At 39.3% G+C, this 17251-nt stretch overlaps 1 protein-coding gene across 1 annotated transcript in view; it reads left to right on the top strand.

Moving 5' to 3' along the window:
• Positions 1-17251, top strand: part of LOC126235611 (neuroblast differentiation-associated protein AHNAK-like) — a 109502-nt gene that overhangs the window by 55601 nt on the left and 36650 nt on the right. The window lies entirely within an intron of this gene.

Below are 17251 nucleotides of genomic sequence, written 5' to 3'. Positions count from 1 at the left end.
ACAAAGATAAATAATATCTACACTGTCGTTGCCATCCACAACTAAGTGAAAGATAGGAAGCTCCTTCCACAAAACATACTGTACTCACTTCGTTACCAACAAAGAAAAAAACACATTCTAGCATCACCTGTCAGCTTCTGGGTGCTAATTGTACATAAACTGAATAACAGATCACAGTACACAATGAAATGGGACATTCCTATGGTTGTGCAGATTCTGAAACAAACATTTTGGCAGCACCTTTATGTCTGATTGAACACCGAAAGATTAAGGGAGCCCCTGAAAATGTTAGTATCAAATAACTTATGGTAGTGCTGAACGCATCAGCTATGACCATTTATAAACTAGATTCACACCCCAATATTTCCATTTAAGTTACTACCCTAATAGGTTGTACAAAAATGTTCAGTTTTGAAATACAAATCATCCTCAGTTTCTTCTACTCACATCATTCATTCATTGGAGTCCCACTGTTTGATTAAGCCTCTTCCCTGGCTTCTCCTGGTATTCTGGTCTCAAGCTACAGGCATTGCAGCTTTTAGTCCATGTAGCCTGATATCCACTCAATGCCTCTCACCAGACTGTCACCTCAATGTTCCCCCACTCACCTCTCTAGGATAGGAGCATGTAATTGTCTTATCCTATCTGTCACTCACTCCATGACTACATGTATCACTCATCTCCACTACCTCCCCACTACGTCTCCACCTCCTGCCTGTTCCCTGTCTGTTTTTCTGTTTCCTTTTCCCTCCCAGTAATTCTCAGCACACATATTTCCACAGCTATATAGGCCATCTTTGTATTTCTGTAAGTCAGTAAATACTCGCCCCAAATCAAAGTCCTCAATATTCAAAAACATAAATATAATAAAATATATTGTGATTTCTGGATTCTAATTCAATTGTGTATGGTGGACTGACTAATGGGTTGCAGAAATCACATAGATAAGAACTATAAACACAATATCCAATCAAAATACCTGGGCACCCTTATGTAACGGGCAACTGAGCACTTTAATTCAATGAGAGGTGGAGCTACTATTATAGGAAGTGAAATGATAATTAAATGGGAACCCTAGCTGCAAACAGGCGGTGATGTACTTCATTGGGGTAATGTTGAAAATGTGTGCCCCAACCGGGACTCTAACCCGGGATCTCCTGCTTACATGGCAGACGCTCCATCCATTTAATTATCATTTCATTTCTAGCAAAGCTGCATGGTTATCCACGGTAATTGTTCTTTCGGGAACAGATACTACCATCATATATATTATAGGAAGTGGCAGGTAATAGTGTTTTGTAAGCAGAATTCATCAGTCAGGGATCTGAGTACACTGAACATGGACTTTTCTTTGCATTACACCTGAATAATTAACACAGGAATGCATTTCAGCCCTTCCAAACTTGCCCAAGTCAGCTGTCAGTGATGTGACAGTTAAGTGAAAATGTGAAGGAACAACCAATGCTACATGAAGTCCAGGCACACACAGTATGCTGATGGACAAGTGCTTCTATCATTGTGGTAGGAAATAGTAAAAACCAGCTTGCAGTTAGCTGCTGCAGTCACTCTTCAGTTTTGAAGTGCAGCTAGGAGCCAGCTAAGGAAATGGCTGTGTACAGGGAGTTAGAAAAACTGGTTACAATGGCTGAGCAGCTGCTGGAAACAACATATTTCTGTTCAACATAAAGTCATACTGACTGTAGCACAAAAACCTATGACTGCTGGTGAGTGGATGAGTGGAAACGAGATTTGGAGTGACAAACAGTGCTATACTCCGTGGGTATCTGACGGAAGAATTTGGATGTGGTGACTACTAAGTGAACATTATCCGCCATTACCTCTACTGCCAACAATGCAGTGCAGAGCAGGCAGTGTAACAATATGCAATTTCTCCTCTTTAACTTGTTCTCCCCTTATTGTACTTCAGGATATGATAAATGCAGAAGGGTAAGTACATATTTGACAGTATTGTGTACTATAAACAGCAGAGGAACAGTTCACAGACAACGACCGATTTGATCAGCTCAACACTTGTACCTCTGATGGATCAGCATTGTTAGGCAAAGGCTTATAACCAGTGGCATTCCTGAAGAAGGCTTGCCTGCCTATGTTCCAACCTGAAAGCAATGGATCGTCTTAGGGATTAGTTATAAATGGCATTTTCACTCCATACCCTGTGTCCAACATTTCTACCTTGTCGGCTATCAGCTATCAAGGAAGAATGGGGTGGCATCCACCCACAGAGATTTTGAAATGTCAAAGTGTCCCCAGAAGAGTTCAAGTCCTCATAAAGGAGAACACAAAATCTTAATGTCCACTAATAGGTGTCCAGATACATTTGATTCTCTAGTGTACAGAGCAGGAATGTAAGCCTCCCACAGTGGGCTCTTACTCTTACTCACCAGGTGACTTCGCTGCACCTATGTCCCCAGTACTGGGTCCAGCCTCTGGTGACCGTAGCCGCTGTTGTTCTGCACTGCCTACTATTGTACACACAAAGAGTAAAACGTCTTTTAAGTACTTTATGTACTGCTTTAGTTAAGGCTACAATTACGTGTAAATTTACTCTTACTCACCAGGTGACTTCGCTGCACGTATGTCCCCAGCCCCAGTACTGGGTCCAGCCTCTGGTGTCCGCAGCTGCTGCGGTTCTGCACTGGATACTATTGCACACACAGAGAGGAAAACATCTTTCAAGTACTTTATGTACACTTTAGTGACATGCTCTTTAATTATGGCTGCAATTGAGGGTAAATTTGCGAATTTTATCATGAACAATGATGTACTGAGGCTATAACCAATCTCAGAAGCCATACTTACGAAAAGAAATCCACATTCATGGCATATGGGAAAAAAAAATTTAAAAAACTTTGGACTGTGTTCACTGGGCACCATGTTCACAGACTGTGCTTGTACGTACCACTCCAGAGGAGAGATGCACATATCAATGACTTCTTATCAATGAATGCCATTTTGAAAGAAGTGTTGTGTACACATCATGAAAAGAGCAATAGAAAACAACATGTCAAACATAAACGTACAGATATTGTTCATTAGTGTTATTTCTATTTTGTGTGTGGTGACTTACATCAGGGGACAATATGCACCTTCAGCACTGTACAGCTATCACAGCAGCTTTGGGTGCCAAACTACATGTGTGAAAATAAGTATTCTGTGGGGTCACCACACTGTCCTGTAAAGCCATAGGCTGCCAAAGGAGTTATTTCAACAACTGATGTATGTTGTGAGACACAGAAGAGGAACCTTCAAAATTATTGTGAGTGTCTCTTTTATACTGAATGAAGGTGATCTTTTAGTGTAGTTCAAGAGTGTGATGATGAAGGGAATAAATAATTTGTTAAGTCAAAAGTGACATAGTAAGTTATTTATAAAAATGTGATGCATCAAAGGCATCAATTTTGAATTTTAAAGTAATTATAACAGAGTTTGAGAAGAAGTATAGAAGATAAGGTACAGAATATAATACATCATTGTATTAAATAGTTACACCACATGACACCTGACTGCAGTGTTAGGAGACAAACGACGTGAAAGGGAAGCTGTGCTGACAGAGGAGTGAGACAAGTGTCAGAGTTCTGCACAACTGAGTAAGCGAGCACAAAATGTGAGATCAGGAGGCCACAGCCTAACTTGATAGGCTGCCCACACCACCTGTCATAGCCATGCACAGAAGTTGTGACTGAGCCTTATACAATGTACAGATATAGTTTAAGTCCTTTTAGTCACACATATTATAAACTTGCCAGTCAGTACTATAGGCAAAATGTCAAAGGTGGTGGTGTATGCATTTATCTAAATCCCAAGCTTAAATTTAAGTTAAGATATGAGGCTAAACCATTAATCATAGAAAAGAAAGTAATTGTTGCAGCAATTTACAGATCACCATCTGGAAATACTGAAGTCTCTCTTAACAATTTGGAAGAAATGCTCGACATTTTTCTCAAATGAGAACTCTACCATAATTTTTGTGGTGACTTTAATATTAATCTATTGGTCCAGAGTTCAGTAAAATACAAGTTTTTAGACATACTAAAAGCTTCAACTTGTTTCCCCACATATCAGCTCCCACTAGAACAACAGATTCCAGTGAAAGCCTAATAAATAACATCTTCTCAAATGTGGTCACACATGAAGTTGCAGTTACAAATGTGAATATAGGATTATCAGATCATAATGCACTAACCTTTAATCACACTGCAACTCCCAAGGAGGGGAAAATAAAAAGGAGTACAAACGATTTTTCTCTACTGAAAATTGTAATCAGTTCAAAAATAATGTTAAAAATGCAGTTTGGCCAGAGGTCTTGGCACAAACAAACACAAATGATGCTTACAATACATTTGATTCCACTTTTATGGCATACTTTGAAATGTGCTTCCCAAAAAAGCTTTTGAGTTACAGATCATCTGGATCCAAAGGGACCTGGAGTACACCCGGAATTAAAACATCAAGTGAAACCATGAAATTACTAAGTTTAAAGTTAAAAACATGTCATGATTAGCAGTTTGTTGAGTATGTGAGAACATACAAACAGACTTACCGCAAAGTAATATCAAAAGCAAAATTATTAAGTAATGATAGATTAATAAGGCAGGCTAGTAACAAGTCCAGAATGATGTGGTAAAAGAAAAAAAAAAAAGAAAAAAAAGTTGGGTCAAACTAAAGAACAGGAAATCCATCTTAAAAATAATGAAAATATCCCCATAGGAAAAATGCCATGGCAATTAATGTAAACAATTATTTTGTTAATATTCCCCTTACTTTAAGCAGTAAATATAAGCAACATCCAACAGTGATGTCTCCAATGGTAAATACCAGCATGATGGCAATCCCAACAGACGAGCATGAAGTTCTAAAAGTCATTAAATGCTTGAAATCCAAATTGTCCTCTGGTTTGAATGATGTACCTGTATCAATAATTAAGAAAATTGCTCCATGTGTTGTCAAACCTATAGTGCACATAGCAAACTTGTCCCTTAATGAAGAGATATTTCCGGATAAACTTAAAATCTCTAAAGTGATACCTCTATACAAAAATGGTGACAGACATAATATAGAAAATTACCAACCTATATATCTCCTTCCATCCTTCTCCAAAATACTTGAGGAATTAATGAAAATCAGGGTTTCAAAATATCTAGAAAAACAAACTAATAAATAACAGTCAACATGGTTTTCGAGCAGGGCACATTACAGAAACAGCCATATTGCACAGAAATAGTAAGAATGTTCGAGTCAAATAAACAGGTTGTTGGAATTAATCTAGATTTAGCCAAAGCCTTCAATACTGTGAAAATGTAATATTACTAGGGAAACTTTAAGCAATATGCATCAGGGGTACCGTTAAAAATTGGTTTGAATCCTATCTGTAAAACAGGTCACAAGTTGTTGAGCTGAGGTCATCCAACAATCTTCACAATTTTAAACCCATATCTGAACCAAAACAAATTTAAATAAGTTTTCCTCAGGGCAGCATTCTGGGCCCATTGTTATTTCTAATTTATATCAATGACATACAGGCTCCAGACAGCTCAGCCAAAATTCTACTATTTGCAGATGACACGAGTATCATAATTAGTGATAAAAAAGAATCACTGTGCACTACAGCAGAAAAAATGCTCTCATACATACAGTCATGGTTTTATTCAAAAAGGGCTGCCATGCTTCAATGTATTTACATCACAGATGAAAATGGTAAAATAGGTCCAAGCAATAACCACACCTGTAAATTACTAAGAAAGTACTTTGATCAACTCTTGAACTATAGAGAACTGAATTGTTAGCTAGAATTTCCAGATATTTGATGAAAACATGGAAGGGGTGCTTCAACACTAAAAGCAGTCGCAAATCCTCATTGTGGGACCGAAGCTGGTGAATGTTTCATTGGAGAACAGTCATGATGAACAGACGTTTGGGTGTCACCTCGGCAGATGCTGAGTGACAGCCTAGGAAGAGGTGCTACTACAGAGTGCAGACACAGGAGGATCCTGCTCCATGGAGTCAGACAGAAACATCAGATCGCTTGTGCAGGCAGTCTGTGGAGTCCAGTGCTGAAAAACAGTTTTTAGTGAACATCGGCATCATGGAGGCTGGCCGGGCTAAGGTATTACGTGCCGACACCATCAAAGAGGATCTTCAGCGTGGAAAAAGGAGGACTGTTTGCCTTTGGAGGACTTCTTCGAGCCCTCCCAGTTGATGATTCAAGTGTTGTTTGGCTGGAGGGACGGAGTAAGTCTTCATGGGAGTACTCCTTCTGGCCTTTCCGGCCTACCAGTTGTGTAGCTGGTTGCTTGGGCCCTTGAGGCAAGAGTTTGGCGGTTTCTTGCAAAGCAGGACAGAGGGATGGCGATGCTACCTTGACACTGGGCAATTTCATGTCCTCAGAGTTGAATTGGAGGTTGTATGTCTGCCTGGCCACGTCTTTCATGGAGTAAGGGGTAACAAAAACAGAAATAGATGCCAGACAGGAGAACACAGGGTTTGTGACTACCCAGTAACTGGATAAGGCACCTTTTCCTTTAACTGGATCTCTTGAACAACATGCACACCAAGATACACTGGTCACTCCTAAGATGAATTCGCATGGCCGCATTTGCAGTTGATACAGCAGGGAGATAGAGGTGGACAATTGCCCTCGTGCGCATCCCTACCACAGGTGACATGTGGCTGGGTGTTGACAAGATGTTCTAGAGTGGTTAAAATGATGACATTGGTAGCAGCACATTGGGTTTGGAATGTATGGCAATTTGGAAAGTTTACTGCTCAAGCACACACCCCACCCTGAGACTGGCCTACAGCAGGAGGAATGAGAGAATCCGACCTGTCAACACGGGGCTGGAAATTATGAGTCACCCAGTTACCTGTTATGCACAGATGCATGGGCCAGCCTTTAGGATCACACAGGGTGCAAGAAGAGAAAAAGAGGACCCTCGAACGCAGAATCGGAGGAAAGAGAGAAGGGAAACAGAGAAAGGAAAATGGAGCGGAAAACAAAGGTGAGATTGTTTGTACATCAGTGACAGAATGCTGGACATTCCCAAGAATACCCCAGACATGTTCCCCAAGGGGAAAAAGAACAGTAAGATGATTGACATACAACACAAAAGGGAAAAGGTGCTGCAAAGCCTGGGTCCCCATGGTAGCTAAGAATGAACCCACCAAGGAATGGCGAGCCCCCAGAGGGGGGGGGGGGGTTACCAAGCTACCAAGTGGTGGCATGAGAAAAAAACGCACGCACGCACGCACGTTTAACTTATACAAACATTTGGAGCCACTCCACTTACATTACAATGCTAATAAAATTGGTTTGCTATATTTTTAGGTGGGGCTCATGTGTCTTGCCCCATGGCCACCCCTCACTCTCCGCAGTCCTGGTTGCAATGGCTGAGCAGTTTCTCTAAACCGCACACTCCTGTTCTCAACACTAAACAATACTGAAGGTCACGTAATAAGCAATGTCCACTGGACAGTGGACAACTGGAAGCAAGGGACTAGGAGTGAAGTGACAAATCATTCTATATTCCATGGCAATGTGACTGAAGGATTTGGGTTAGCTGAATGCTGGCTGAACTTTACTTGCCATCATCTTTAGTGCCAACAATCATGTGAAGAGGAGGCAATGTTACAGTATGCAATTCCTCATTGTTAACTTGTTGTCCTCTTATTGCACTTTAGAAAATGCTAAATTCAGAAGGATAATTATGTATTTGATGGTAGTGTACTGTCTACAGCAGAGGAAGTGTTCAGACACAAAGACTGACAATCAGCTCAACAATACCGCCTGTCACTGAGCAGCATTGTGAGGCGAAGGTTTATGGACAATGACATTCCTGTAGTGAACTTGCGTACCAATGTTCCAACCTGAAAGCAATGGATCATCTTAGGGATGAGTAATAATGGTGACATCATTCCAAACCTGATGTCCAACATCTCTACCTTCTTTGGGCTTAGCTCTTGAGGAATAATGGGCTGCCATTCCTTCACAGAGGTTCAGACGTCTGAATGAAAGTACAAACAGAAGAGTTCAAGCCAAAATAAAGGAGAAGGGTGGACACACTCCATCGTAATGTCCAGTAATAGTTGTCCTGATACATTTGATTCACAAGCCTCCCACTGTGGGCTCTCACTACTACTCACCCACTGAGTGCCTGGCACCTCCAGCTCTCGCTTCTGTACTGGGTACGGCATCTTCCTCGAGTTGCCACCGTCTTCCAGCAGCTGCAACTGTACACACAGAGAGGAAAGCATCTCTTAATAACTTTATTTACTGCTTTTGTGATGTGCTCCTTCTACTATTCCCACATTATGGCTGCAATGAATGGCACATATGTTAATTTTAACACACACCGTTGCCATACTGAACCTCTAATCAATCTCAGAAGACATTACGAAGAAACTGAAAGCCACATTCATGGTCTGTGTAAAAAGGAAACTTTTAGACAGTGTCAATTAGCATACAACTTTCATTGAATATGCTTGTACATACCACTTCAAAGGAGTGATGCCTTCTTAACGAATGACATTTTAAAAAATGTCATTAATACAGTTTGAAAATAATAACCTAAAACAACTTGTCATATTGTTCATTAGATTTATTTCCATTTTGTGTATGGTGAATTTTCGTCATGGAACAATATGAACCTTCAGCACTGGAGAGTTTTAACAGCAGCTTTCAGTGAGAAACTATGAGCTTGGCTGTGTAAATAGGTACTCCGTGGGTCACCACACTGTCCTGCTGATGCATAGGCTTCCAAAGGGCAGTTATTTCAATAAATTATACACGCAGTGAGACACAGAAGAGGAATTTGGAATTATAACAATTGTTTCTTTTATACTGAATGAATGAAAGTGGTCTTTTAGGGTGTGTGTGTGTGTGTGTTTTCTATGACTGTTACGAAACAACAACAACAACAACAACTACTACTACTACTACAACTACTAGTACTACTACTACTACAATACCAATAATGTCTGCAGGAAGGATGAGTTGGAGAATCTTTGTTATCCTTCCAAACCCTGTGTCAGACATTTAAAAATCATATAAAGGGCTGCCATGCTCCAATGTATTTACATCACAGATGAAAATGGTAAAATAGGTCCAAGCAATAACCACACCTGTAAATTACTAAGAAAGTACTTTGATCAACTCTTGTACTGTAGAGAACTGAATTGTTAGCTAGATTTTCCAGATATTTGCTGAAAACATGGAAGCAGATCTACCACCTACAGCAAACAAACAAACAAACAAACAAACCTGAAAAACAACAAAGCCAGTGGAGAAGAAATAAAATCATCTCAACCATAACTGGTGTCAAGCAGAAATGACAACTAACCTTCAGATTATGTCTGAAGAAATATGGGAAACTGAAAAGATTCCAGAAGACTGGAAAGTGGCTCCTATCCATCCTGTGCACAAAAAAGTCATAGGCATTATCTAAATTATTGCACAGGTATATATCTGTTGCCAGTGGGCTGTATTATATTTTTAACAATATTACTAAACAAGGTAGAAGTAACACTTGACAGCCATTTGGGAGAATATCAGAGTGGATTTAGAAAGATCAAATCTGGCTCAGAACAGAATTTCAACTTTAAGTCCATACGAATTCTAAAGACATAGTTTTGACATTTACAGGTTTTAGAAAAGCATTTGATTGACAGGTAAACAGTGGGTAAAGTGACTCGAGAACTTGGCATTACACTAAACTAGCAAACCTTATTCGTGAAACACCCACACACTGAAGCATAAGTAAAGTTTTGGTGTGAAACACCTAAGGCACTCAAAATAACAGGTGAAATGCAGGGTGACAACATGTTTCCACACCTTCTCAACTGCATCATAGAGGAAATAGTAAGATAATTGAAACAAAAGGCAAAGAACATAAGCTGTCACAATGAGACTGGAGACTTCAGGAGAAAGAGATACTGAAATTCAGTGTCTAGTATTTGCAAATGATTATGCCATTCTTTATAAAAAATATAACAAATTCAGAAATACAAATCAACCTCTTAGAAGGAATAGCCAACAAAACAGCTTTAAAAGTTTCTGTAGAAAAAATTTTTTTGGACAAACATAAAAAAATGTCCCAGAAATCCTAGTAACAGATAATGAACAGATAAAGAGGGTTTATAAATTTAAATATTTGGGAGGAAAGATTCAAGGCAATGGCTTCAAAAATATTTGCTGTAGACAAAAGAGTATGTAAAATAGAGAAAGCATATGATATAAACATGAACATTTACAACAAGATGTGTGTGTCTAAAAATTTGAAAATACAGCACTACAGCACAGTAGTAAAACCAGAATGTCTCCATGCAAGTGAATGTTTAATGTTGAATTATGAATTATACAAACTTCAAGTCCTAGAATTAAGAATCATTTGAAAAATACTCAGGCTGCTAGGAAATCCATAAGTATGAATATTAAGAAGTAATGAAGTATATTGCAGCATAGGAAAAACAATTGAAATGATGCAGAAGAGCTGACTATTATTTTTTGGACATTTATACAGAGTGAACAGCAACAGGTTAACCAAACAGATTGTTAAGCATCTTTGGGACAAGATGTCAACAACAGGACAGATTCAAGTAGTTAGGAAAGATTTGGAAAGAAATACAAGAAAAAGACCCAGCAGAATGAAAGGATTTCAAGACAAAAGGGTTGCAAATGGAAGCATTCCAAGGCAGGAAGAAGAAGAGGAAGACAGGGTCAGAATGGTCTGAGGAAGAAAAAAGGATAGATAGTGAAGACGAAGGAAACCTGGAAGAAGAACAAAGGAGGAAGCATTGAAATTAGTATGTGGTCATTAGATACCCCAAACAGAAAAACAAAAAGAAGGATGTCTGTGATGTCATTAATATAGAACATCAATATCAAGGGCCCCACACACTTTCTTGGAGCACATCTACAGTTACATCTACAATGTTCCATATAGTTCTATGCAGTGACCTATGTACTGATATATCTTCAGCCTTGTCACAAAGTTCATTTCATTTGTACATTTTTTTTAAACAACCCATCATCAATGCATTATGATGTTGGTACATCATTAGAACATTAAATGTTGGGAGCAAAAAAAGAGAGACGTCTTAAGTGAACACTGTGCACTGTGTTATTGTTACTTATGCAGCCGATACCAATAATGTAACAGTGAGTACACAATGTATGCTTTAAGTCAGCCTTTCCCATCATTGTGTTTTGTGTTGTTGGGGGCATTACATGTGATCTAAGACAAGTTCATATGCCTAGGGATCAAAGGATACAGTGGTCTTTTCCACCATTATTACAAAGTACATTACCTTGTTCTCACTTAATGTGGACACATTCATTTAGGTAAATTGTCATTCTATGAATATTATGTTGACACAAAGCACTGCTACATTTTAATTTATAATGGCTAAATGGGCAAAATGAGAACAGTGGTGTTTATGAATAAGTGGTTTCAATGGTAACGTTTTCACCATCTATGGGGATAATGCCATGGGACAGAGCATGGCTAGGAAAGTTTTTCTAATTTAAAGGAAGATTGTTTTGACATTATTGACCCTCCATTTTCAGAAAGTTGGGATGGAAGTCATTAAAACGAAGACGATCTTCATTGCGGCGAGATCTATTTACGAAATTTAAATCATCAACTTTCTCTTCTGAATGCGAAAATATTTTGTTGAGACCAACCTACATAGGTAGGAATGATCATCAAAATAAAATAAGAGAAATCAGAGCTCCAACAGAAAGGTTTAGGTGTTCGTTTTTCCCATGCGCTCTTCGGGAGTGGAATGGTAGAGAGATAGTACGATTGTGGTTGGATGAACCCTCTGCCAAGCACTTAAATGTGAATTGCAGAGTAATCATGTAGATGTAGATGTAGGTGACCATGTGGTGTACTATGAGTTGCTTGCATGAGGTGTAACTTTCCTGTTGGTATTTATTGCCAACAACAGACATCTTGCAGATGTAGTCCCAGAAAAACAACCAGGAAGACTGTGTGAAGTGGTGCTATTCCACAGTAACAGTCACCAGCATTCTGCTAGACTGGCAACAAACACTATAGAACAACTGGTTTGAGAAGTCATTTTGCACCCACGTTTTTCACCTGATCTTGCACCCTCAGATTTTATCTTCTCTGCTCTCTGTTCAATGATCTTGACATACTTCCTTTGGGGTGAAAATACACTTTGAACATGGCTCTTTGCTACAAAATCACATGATTTCTACAGTTGTGGATTCAGAAAGTTATCCCAACAGACTGAAGTGAACAGCGAAACAAATTATATTATTTATGATGATTTAAGTGTCCAGTATGTATAGTCTGAGTTTTTTTAAGTTGTAGGTAACACTACAGTGTTATGCATCAGCCTAAGACGTTCGATTGGCCATGAAAGGGTTAATGTGGAAATAAGCAGTAAAAGGCTAAGCCTGGAATAACATTTGTTGCGTTCTGTCCCTCTGCCAATCAGATAAATTGTCATAAACCTGCAGGCCAACTGCGTGAGGAGTTGTGGTGGACAGATTTAATGCAAATGTCATAGAGGGGATGGGGTGGCAGAGGGTGTAACATAGAAGGTACAGGTACACAGGTACACAGGTACAGGTACAGGTACAGGTACAGAGCTAGGCATGGGAAAGGGCAGTGTAGGGGTAGCTAGTACTGAGGGAAGGATTGTGAAACTTAAGTTAAGGGGAACTCCAAAATTTTCAAATTAGGGAAGCTGGTATGGGAGTAGAGGGGGTGAGAGGAGTATGAGATGGGTCTTGAGAATGCAGTACACAAGTTGTGAAGCCACCAACAAGTCAGCCACCTTGTACTCAGTAGCATGTTGTCACCGGGTAGTCAATAACACTCTTGGCAGGTGGGGGATTGAGAGTAACTGTGTCACCCAGATGGGTCAGGCTATTTCACACGTCAGTCAGGTGGCAAAATTCATTACTACTTATCGTAGTGTGCCTATTTGTAATGTTTGCTTAACATTACAATGACAAATTTCTAAATGTCAATTTGGTACTTAAAAATTTGTCTTCTTTCTCTTTGACCACATTTCCCTCACAATCTACCACAGTACACATTTTCAATGCAACTGCACATTTGTAACGTTTTCAATGAAACTGCACATTTTAACCAATCTTTCATAGTTACAATAACACCGCCAATTTTCAGTATGAATTACGTATGACACAATTAACATCCAGTGTTAAGTTATAGTATAGAATTTTGAAAAACTGTTTCACAAAAATTATTTAGCACACCACCAATGGAATATTAATGTCAAAGAAAAAGAATAAAAAATAAAGTACCACTAAATAAAATATTAAAGTCGTAACTTTAATGTGTAATTAAGCTACTGAAGAAAGCAAATATCTCACCTGCCAACAGCTCCTCCATTCTCAACTTCTGCGGCATCTGCAAAAATATTAAGAATCTGAATAACTTTACATCAACATAATTTGAGTGTAAATCAAACATCTTGAAATGTGGCAGTGGTTGTCATCTCACTGCACATGCTCATTTTAATGTCAAGAAGTTGCTAAACTAAAATAGTGATGGAGATTAGGAATCAGGTGCTGTGGCAAGTACATACATGTGAAATTTTATAAAAGTGAGATTGATGAAAACTGCATAATGATCCAAGTGAAGAACCACAAAATATTTTAATTGTCTGAATTCATTACAGCTGCCATATACAGCCACTGTCACAGAGAAGGACAAAGGTGCCCACAAAAAGCAAGTCAACATTGGTGTTTGGAGGCTGGTGTAAGGACACTGCCAGTGACTGAAATAAAGGTACAGCATAGTTTGCTGGAATGAACACCCCTCATGAAAGGGGAAAGGAATAACAGACCATTATAAAATTACAGACTGTCACAGTTAGGAGATAGAGAAATTATGTCATGTACAATTCTGATAGTGTCTCCATTGGATTTGAAGTTACTGAGAACCAGCAGATCCCAAAGTGTTGAGCCACAGCAGTTCACATGGCACACGTCGCAAATGACATGCCATGTAGTGTAGCAGAGTTGTGGCAGCTTACAACTATGTGACTCACTTTCTTTTGTATTAGTAGTGTGGTGTTGATAGGAAGCCATAAAGGCCACATGAATACCGAGAATCCTGATCGAAACACTTTAAACCATCTGCAAGTACTGTAATGACTGCATACCTACAAAACTGGAGGACACTGGCCTCAACAATACATTATGATTTTATGAGCTTTGTCTACTTAGGGGTGTACTAACCTGTTCCAGAGTGTTGTTGTGTTAGAGTAATTCTTCATCAAAGTTCATATTTTCCATTCCAACATGCTAATAGCTGCCCCAGAGGTAAGGAAGTTTAACGTGTTGAGGGGATGCCCACAGATACTTAACATGCGTGGCCAGCACATAAGTTTTCATTTCAATTGAGTCACACTACCCTGTTAGGGAGCTTCTTACAGATGCAAGCAGTTTGTTCAAGGTACATTGTTGGTTAGGGTTTGGATAGTTATTTTCTATGTGAATTATGTATTTTGTGTTGATTAGCACATGCTCAGCTAGCCCCCAAACTACACTCAATAGCTCTTGTTGTTCACACTGCTACAGCAGACTGCAATGTGATTGAAATATAGCACTGTAGGCATCCAAATCGCTATTGATGGCATTCTCCTGTAAAAGTGCATCAGTGGCAACTGGCATCAGTGTATCAGCCTCACTGATTTGTACCTGTACACACAGAACAAGGGAGACTGGTGTGTTTCATAGTGAATGACTAGGCGGAAGCCACTTCATACTGTGGACAGTGTTAAGGTGATATGCAGAAAAGTATATCTAATTTACAAAGAAGATAGTGTAGGTGTCTTGAAGTGTACTATGTGACATTGGTAGCAATGATATATGGCATCATAAATCACAAATACTGTAACAGCCTAGCACATATTCATAGTAACACTGCAGAGAGCAACAATGACTGCATGAAGAACCAGCATAAAGGTGTGGGAGTTTAAACAATTGGAAAATTTTATATCCAGCAACTAAAGGAACTATATGCCGATTTGGATACACAGCTTAACCAACAAAACTATCATCAACAAGTGTGGTACTCAGTACTAATGACTTAACATCAGGCATTCCTTTCAGGGACTGCTGTTACAACTTTTACAAGAAACTAATGTAACATTTACACAAAATCCAACTGCAATGTAAATTTGGATTCCTTGACACGCATAAGGCAAGTCCTACATCACTTGGAGGGGAAAGGAAATTTCAAAACTGAAGTCTTTAAAGTAATCTGTAAGAGCACAGTTTGACAGAACTACAGGCAACGCATCATTATCCCATTTTGGTATATTCGAGCATTTAATTGGGAAGCTGTTAGAGCAGTTGCTGTGGACAATTTTGAAGCAACTTTGTATTTTGGCCATGCATATCTCTGTGGTCATGGCTAACAGGGATGGATGCTGACATTATGACAGCAGCAACACAATGTGAACACATCCAATAAAGAGAAAACTGTAAATAAGAATTTTTTGTCGACTAGTGAATTGAGCAGGAGCATAATTGGACAGGGGCAGCCCAACAACTAGGGTCCCAATGGCAGTCAAAACAAAGAAAATACAAGAAATTAAAATGGAAACAAAAACTGGAAAAATAGGTAAAAACATCTGACTAAACACGTCCACAAATGTCCATAGCTCATTGAGGGGCTACAGCAGTGGTCTGGAATTAGTCCTCTGAAAGTGAACTAAATGGATTTTGGTCCACTCAGCTTGTGTCAACTGCTAACAGGATGCGGCTTAACTTCCAGCACTGCAGTACCTCATGAGAAACAAGTACTTTTATTCACTCTGTGAAGGCAGTACAGAATTCTCTGACCAGTCATTTGCACCGAAGTTGGTGGCGGTGACTGCACTGAAGTCATTCCATGTGGTACTGTGTTACAATCATTACTGCATGCCTCCTACCAGATTTAAACACATGATAATGAATTTAATAATGGTTACCGAGAGCCAAGGCTGCTTGCACAAGGTAGACCAGAGTGGAGAACTGCATCAAACCCCATTCGGACTGACAATAACAACAACAACAACAACAACAACAACAACAACAACTGCAGTCCATAAAGTGGGTGAGTATGAGCCAATACCAAGTGGTGCTTACTTTACAAACCGATTTTCTGCTACATCACTTCCATACTGACTTCCCTCCCACCTGCCCTACCTCCCTCCTTTCGCACTTCAGTTCTGCAAGTATGAAGTGTCTGAGATGAGTGGCAGTATAGTTACTTCCCACTCACCAAATCTATCACTCTTACTGAAGGGTGCAGTGATGTAAGACAGATTGTGATTTAGTAAGGAAATAGAGTGCACAGTCTTGCTATTGTTAGGTAGCACTGATTGGGACAAATGACCGCCAGTCAAGATCAGATGGCCTCTAACAAAGCTGTGTTTAGTCAGGCTGTGGAGGATGCATGGGGAAATTACATGATGCAGTGTCCACAGTCGTATTTTTCCTCCATTACATGAAGGAAGAACAATCTCTGGACAAAGTTCATTGCTGTAGCCCAGGATTCAGACAAGAAATAAACACGTTTTGTCCAACAGAAATTAAATGTCATATTGTTTCTTATTCTACATACAGCATGAGGAAACACATGTACTCCATCAAATAAATGCAGCATACAGACTTATTTCCATATATAAACACCATTTAGAAACTACAAATTATCCTACTGCACTGTTTTCTTATTTGGTCACGAGAGACTTTCCAATTTGTAATTTGTCTATGCGTGTGTGTGTGTGTGTGTGTGTGTGTGAGAGAGAGAGAGAGAGAGAGAGAGAGAGAGAGAGAGAGAGAGAGAGAGAGAGAGAGAGAGAGAGAGAGAGAGAAGATATATTTTGCACATTTTTCGTCGAGTCTGATGGGTGGCAATAGAGTGGGAGAGAGATGAATTTGACATAACAAAAAATAGCCCTAAAAAGGGGCACTCTTGATTTATTCATTTCATGTATGTAGGCAGATAGCAAGTAAAGAGAATGTAATACTCAAAATATTAAATTAAAATAAATTTATTTCAGGTACAAGGATAATGCCAACTAGAACTAGCTCAAATTTCCTTCTCTCATCTTCCATTTTTTCCGTCACCAAGAGATTTTGTGCTGGCTCTCACTGACAGAACACTGCACAGCAGAACAAGGAAAGAAAGTAAAATGTTCTCAGTCCGTAACATTTTATTCAGAATGCCCCATTATTTCTGACTTCATT

This window comes from Schistocerca nitens, chromosome 2, assembly GCF_023898315.1.
Source record: "Schistocerca nitens isolate TAMUIC-IGC-003100 chromosome 2, iqSchNite1.1, whole genome shotgun sequence".
NCBI classification, from domain to species: Eukaryota; Metazoa; Arthropoda; class Insecta; order Orthoptera; family Acrididae; genus Schistocerca; species Schistocerca nitens.
The sequence above is the reverse complement of the archived record's forward strand: the minus strand, read 5'-3'. Positions and strand labels throughout refer to the sequence as shown.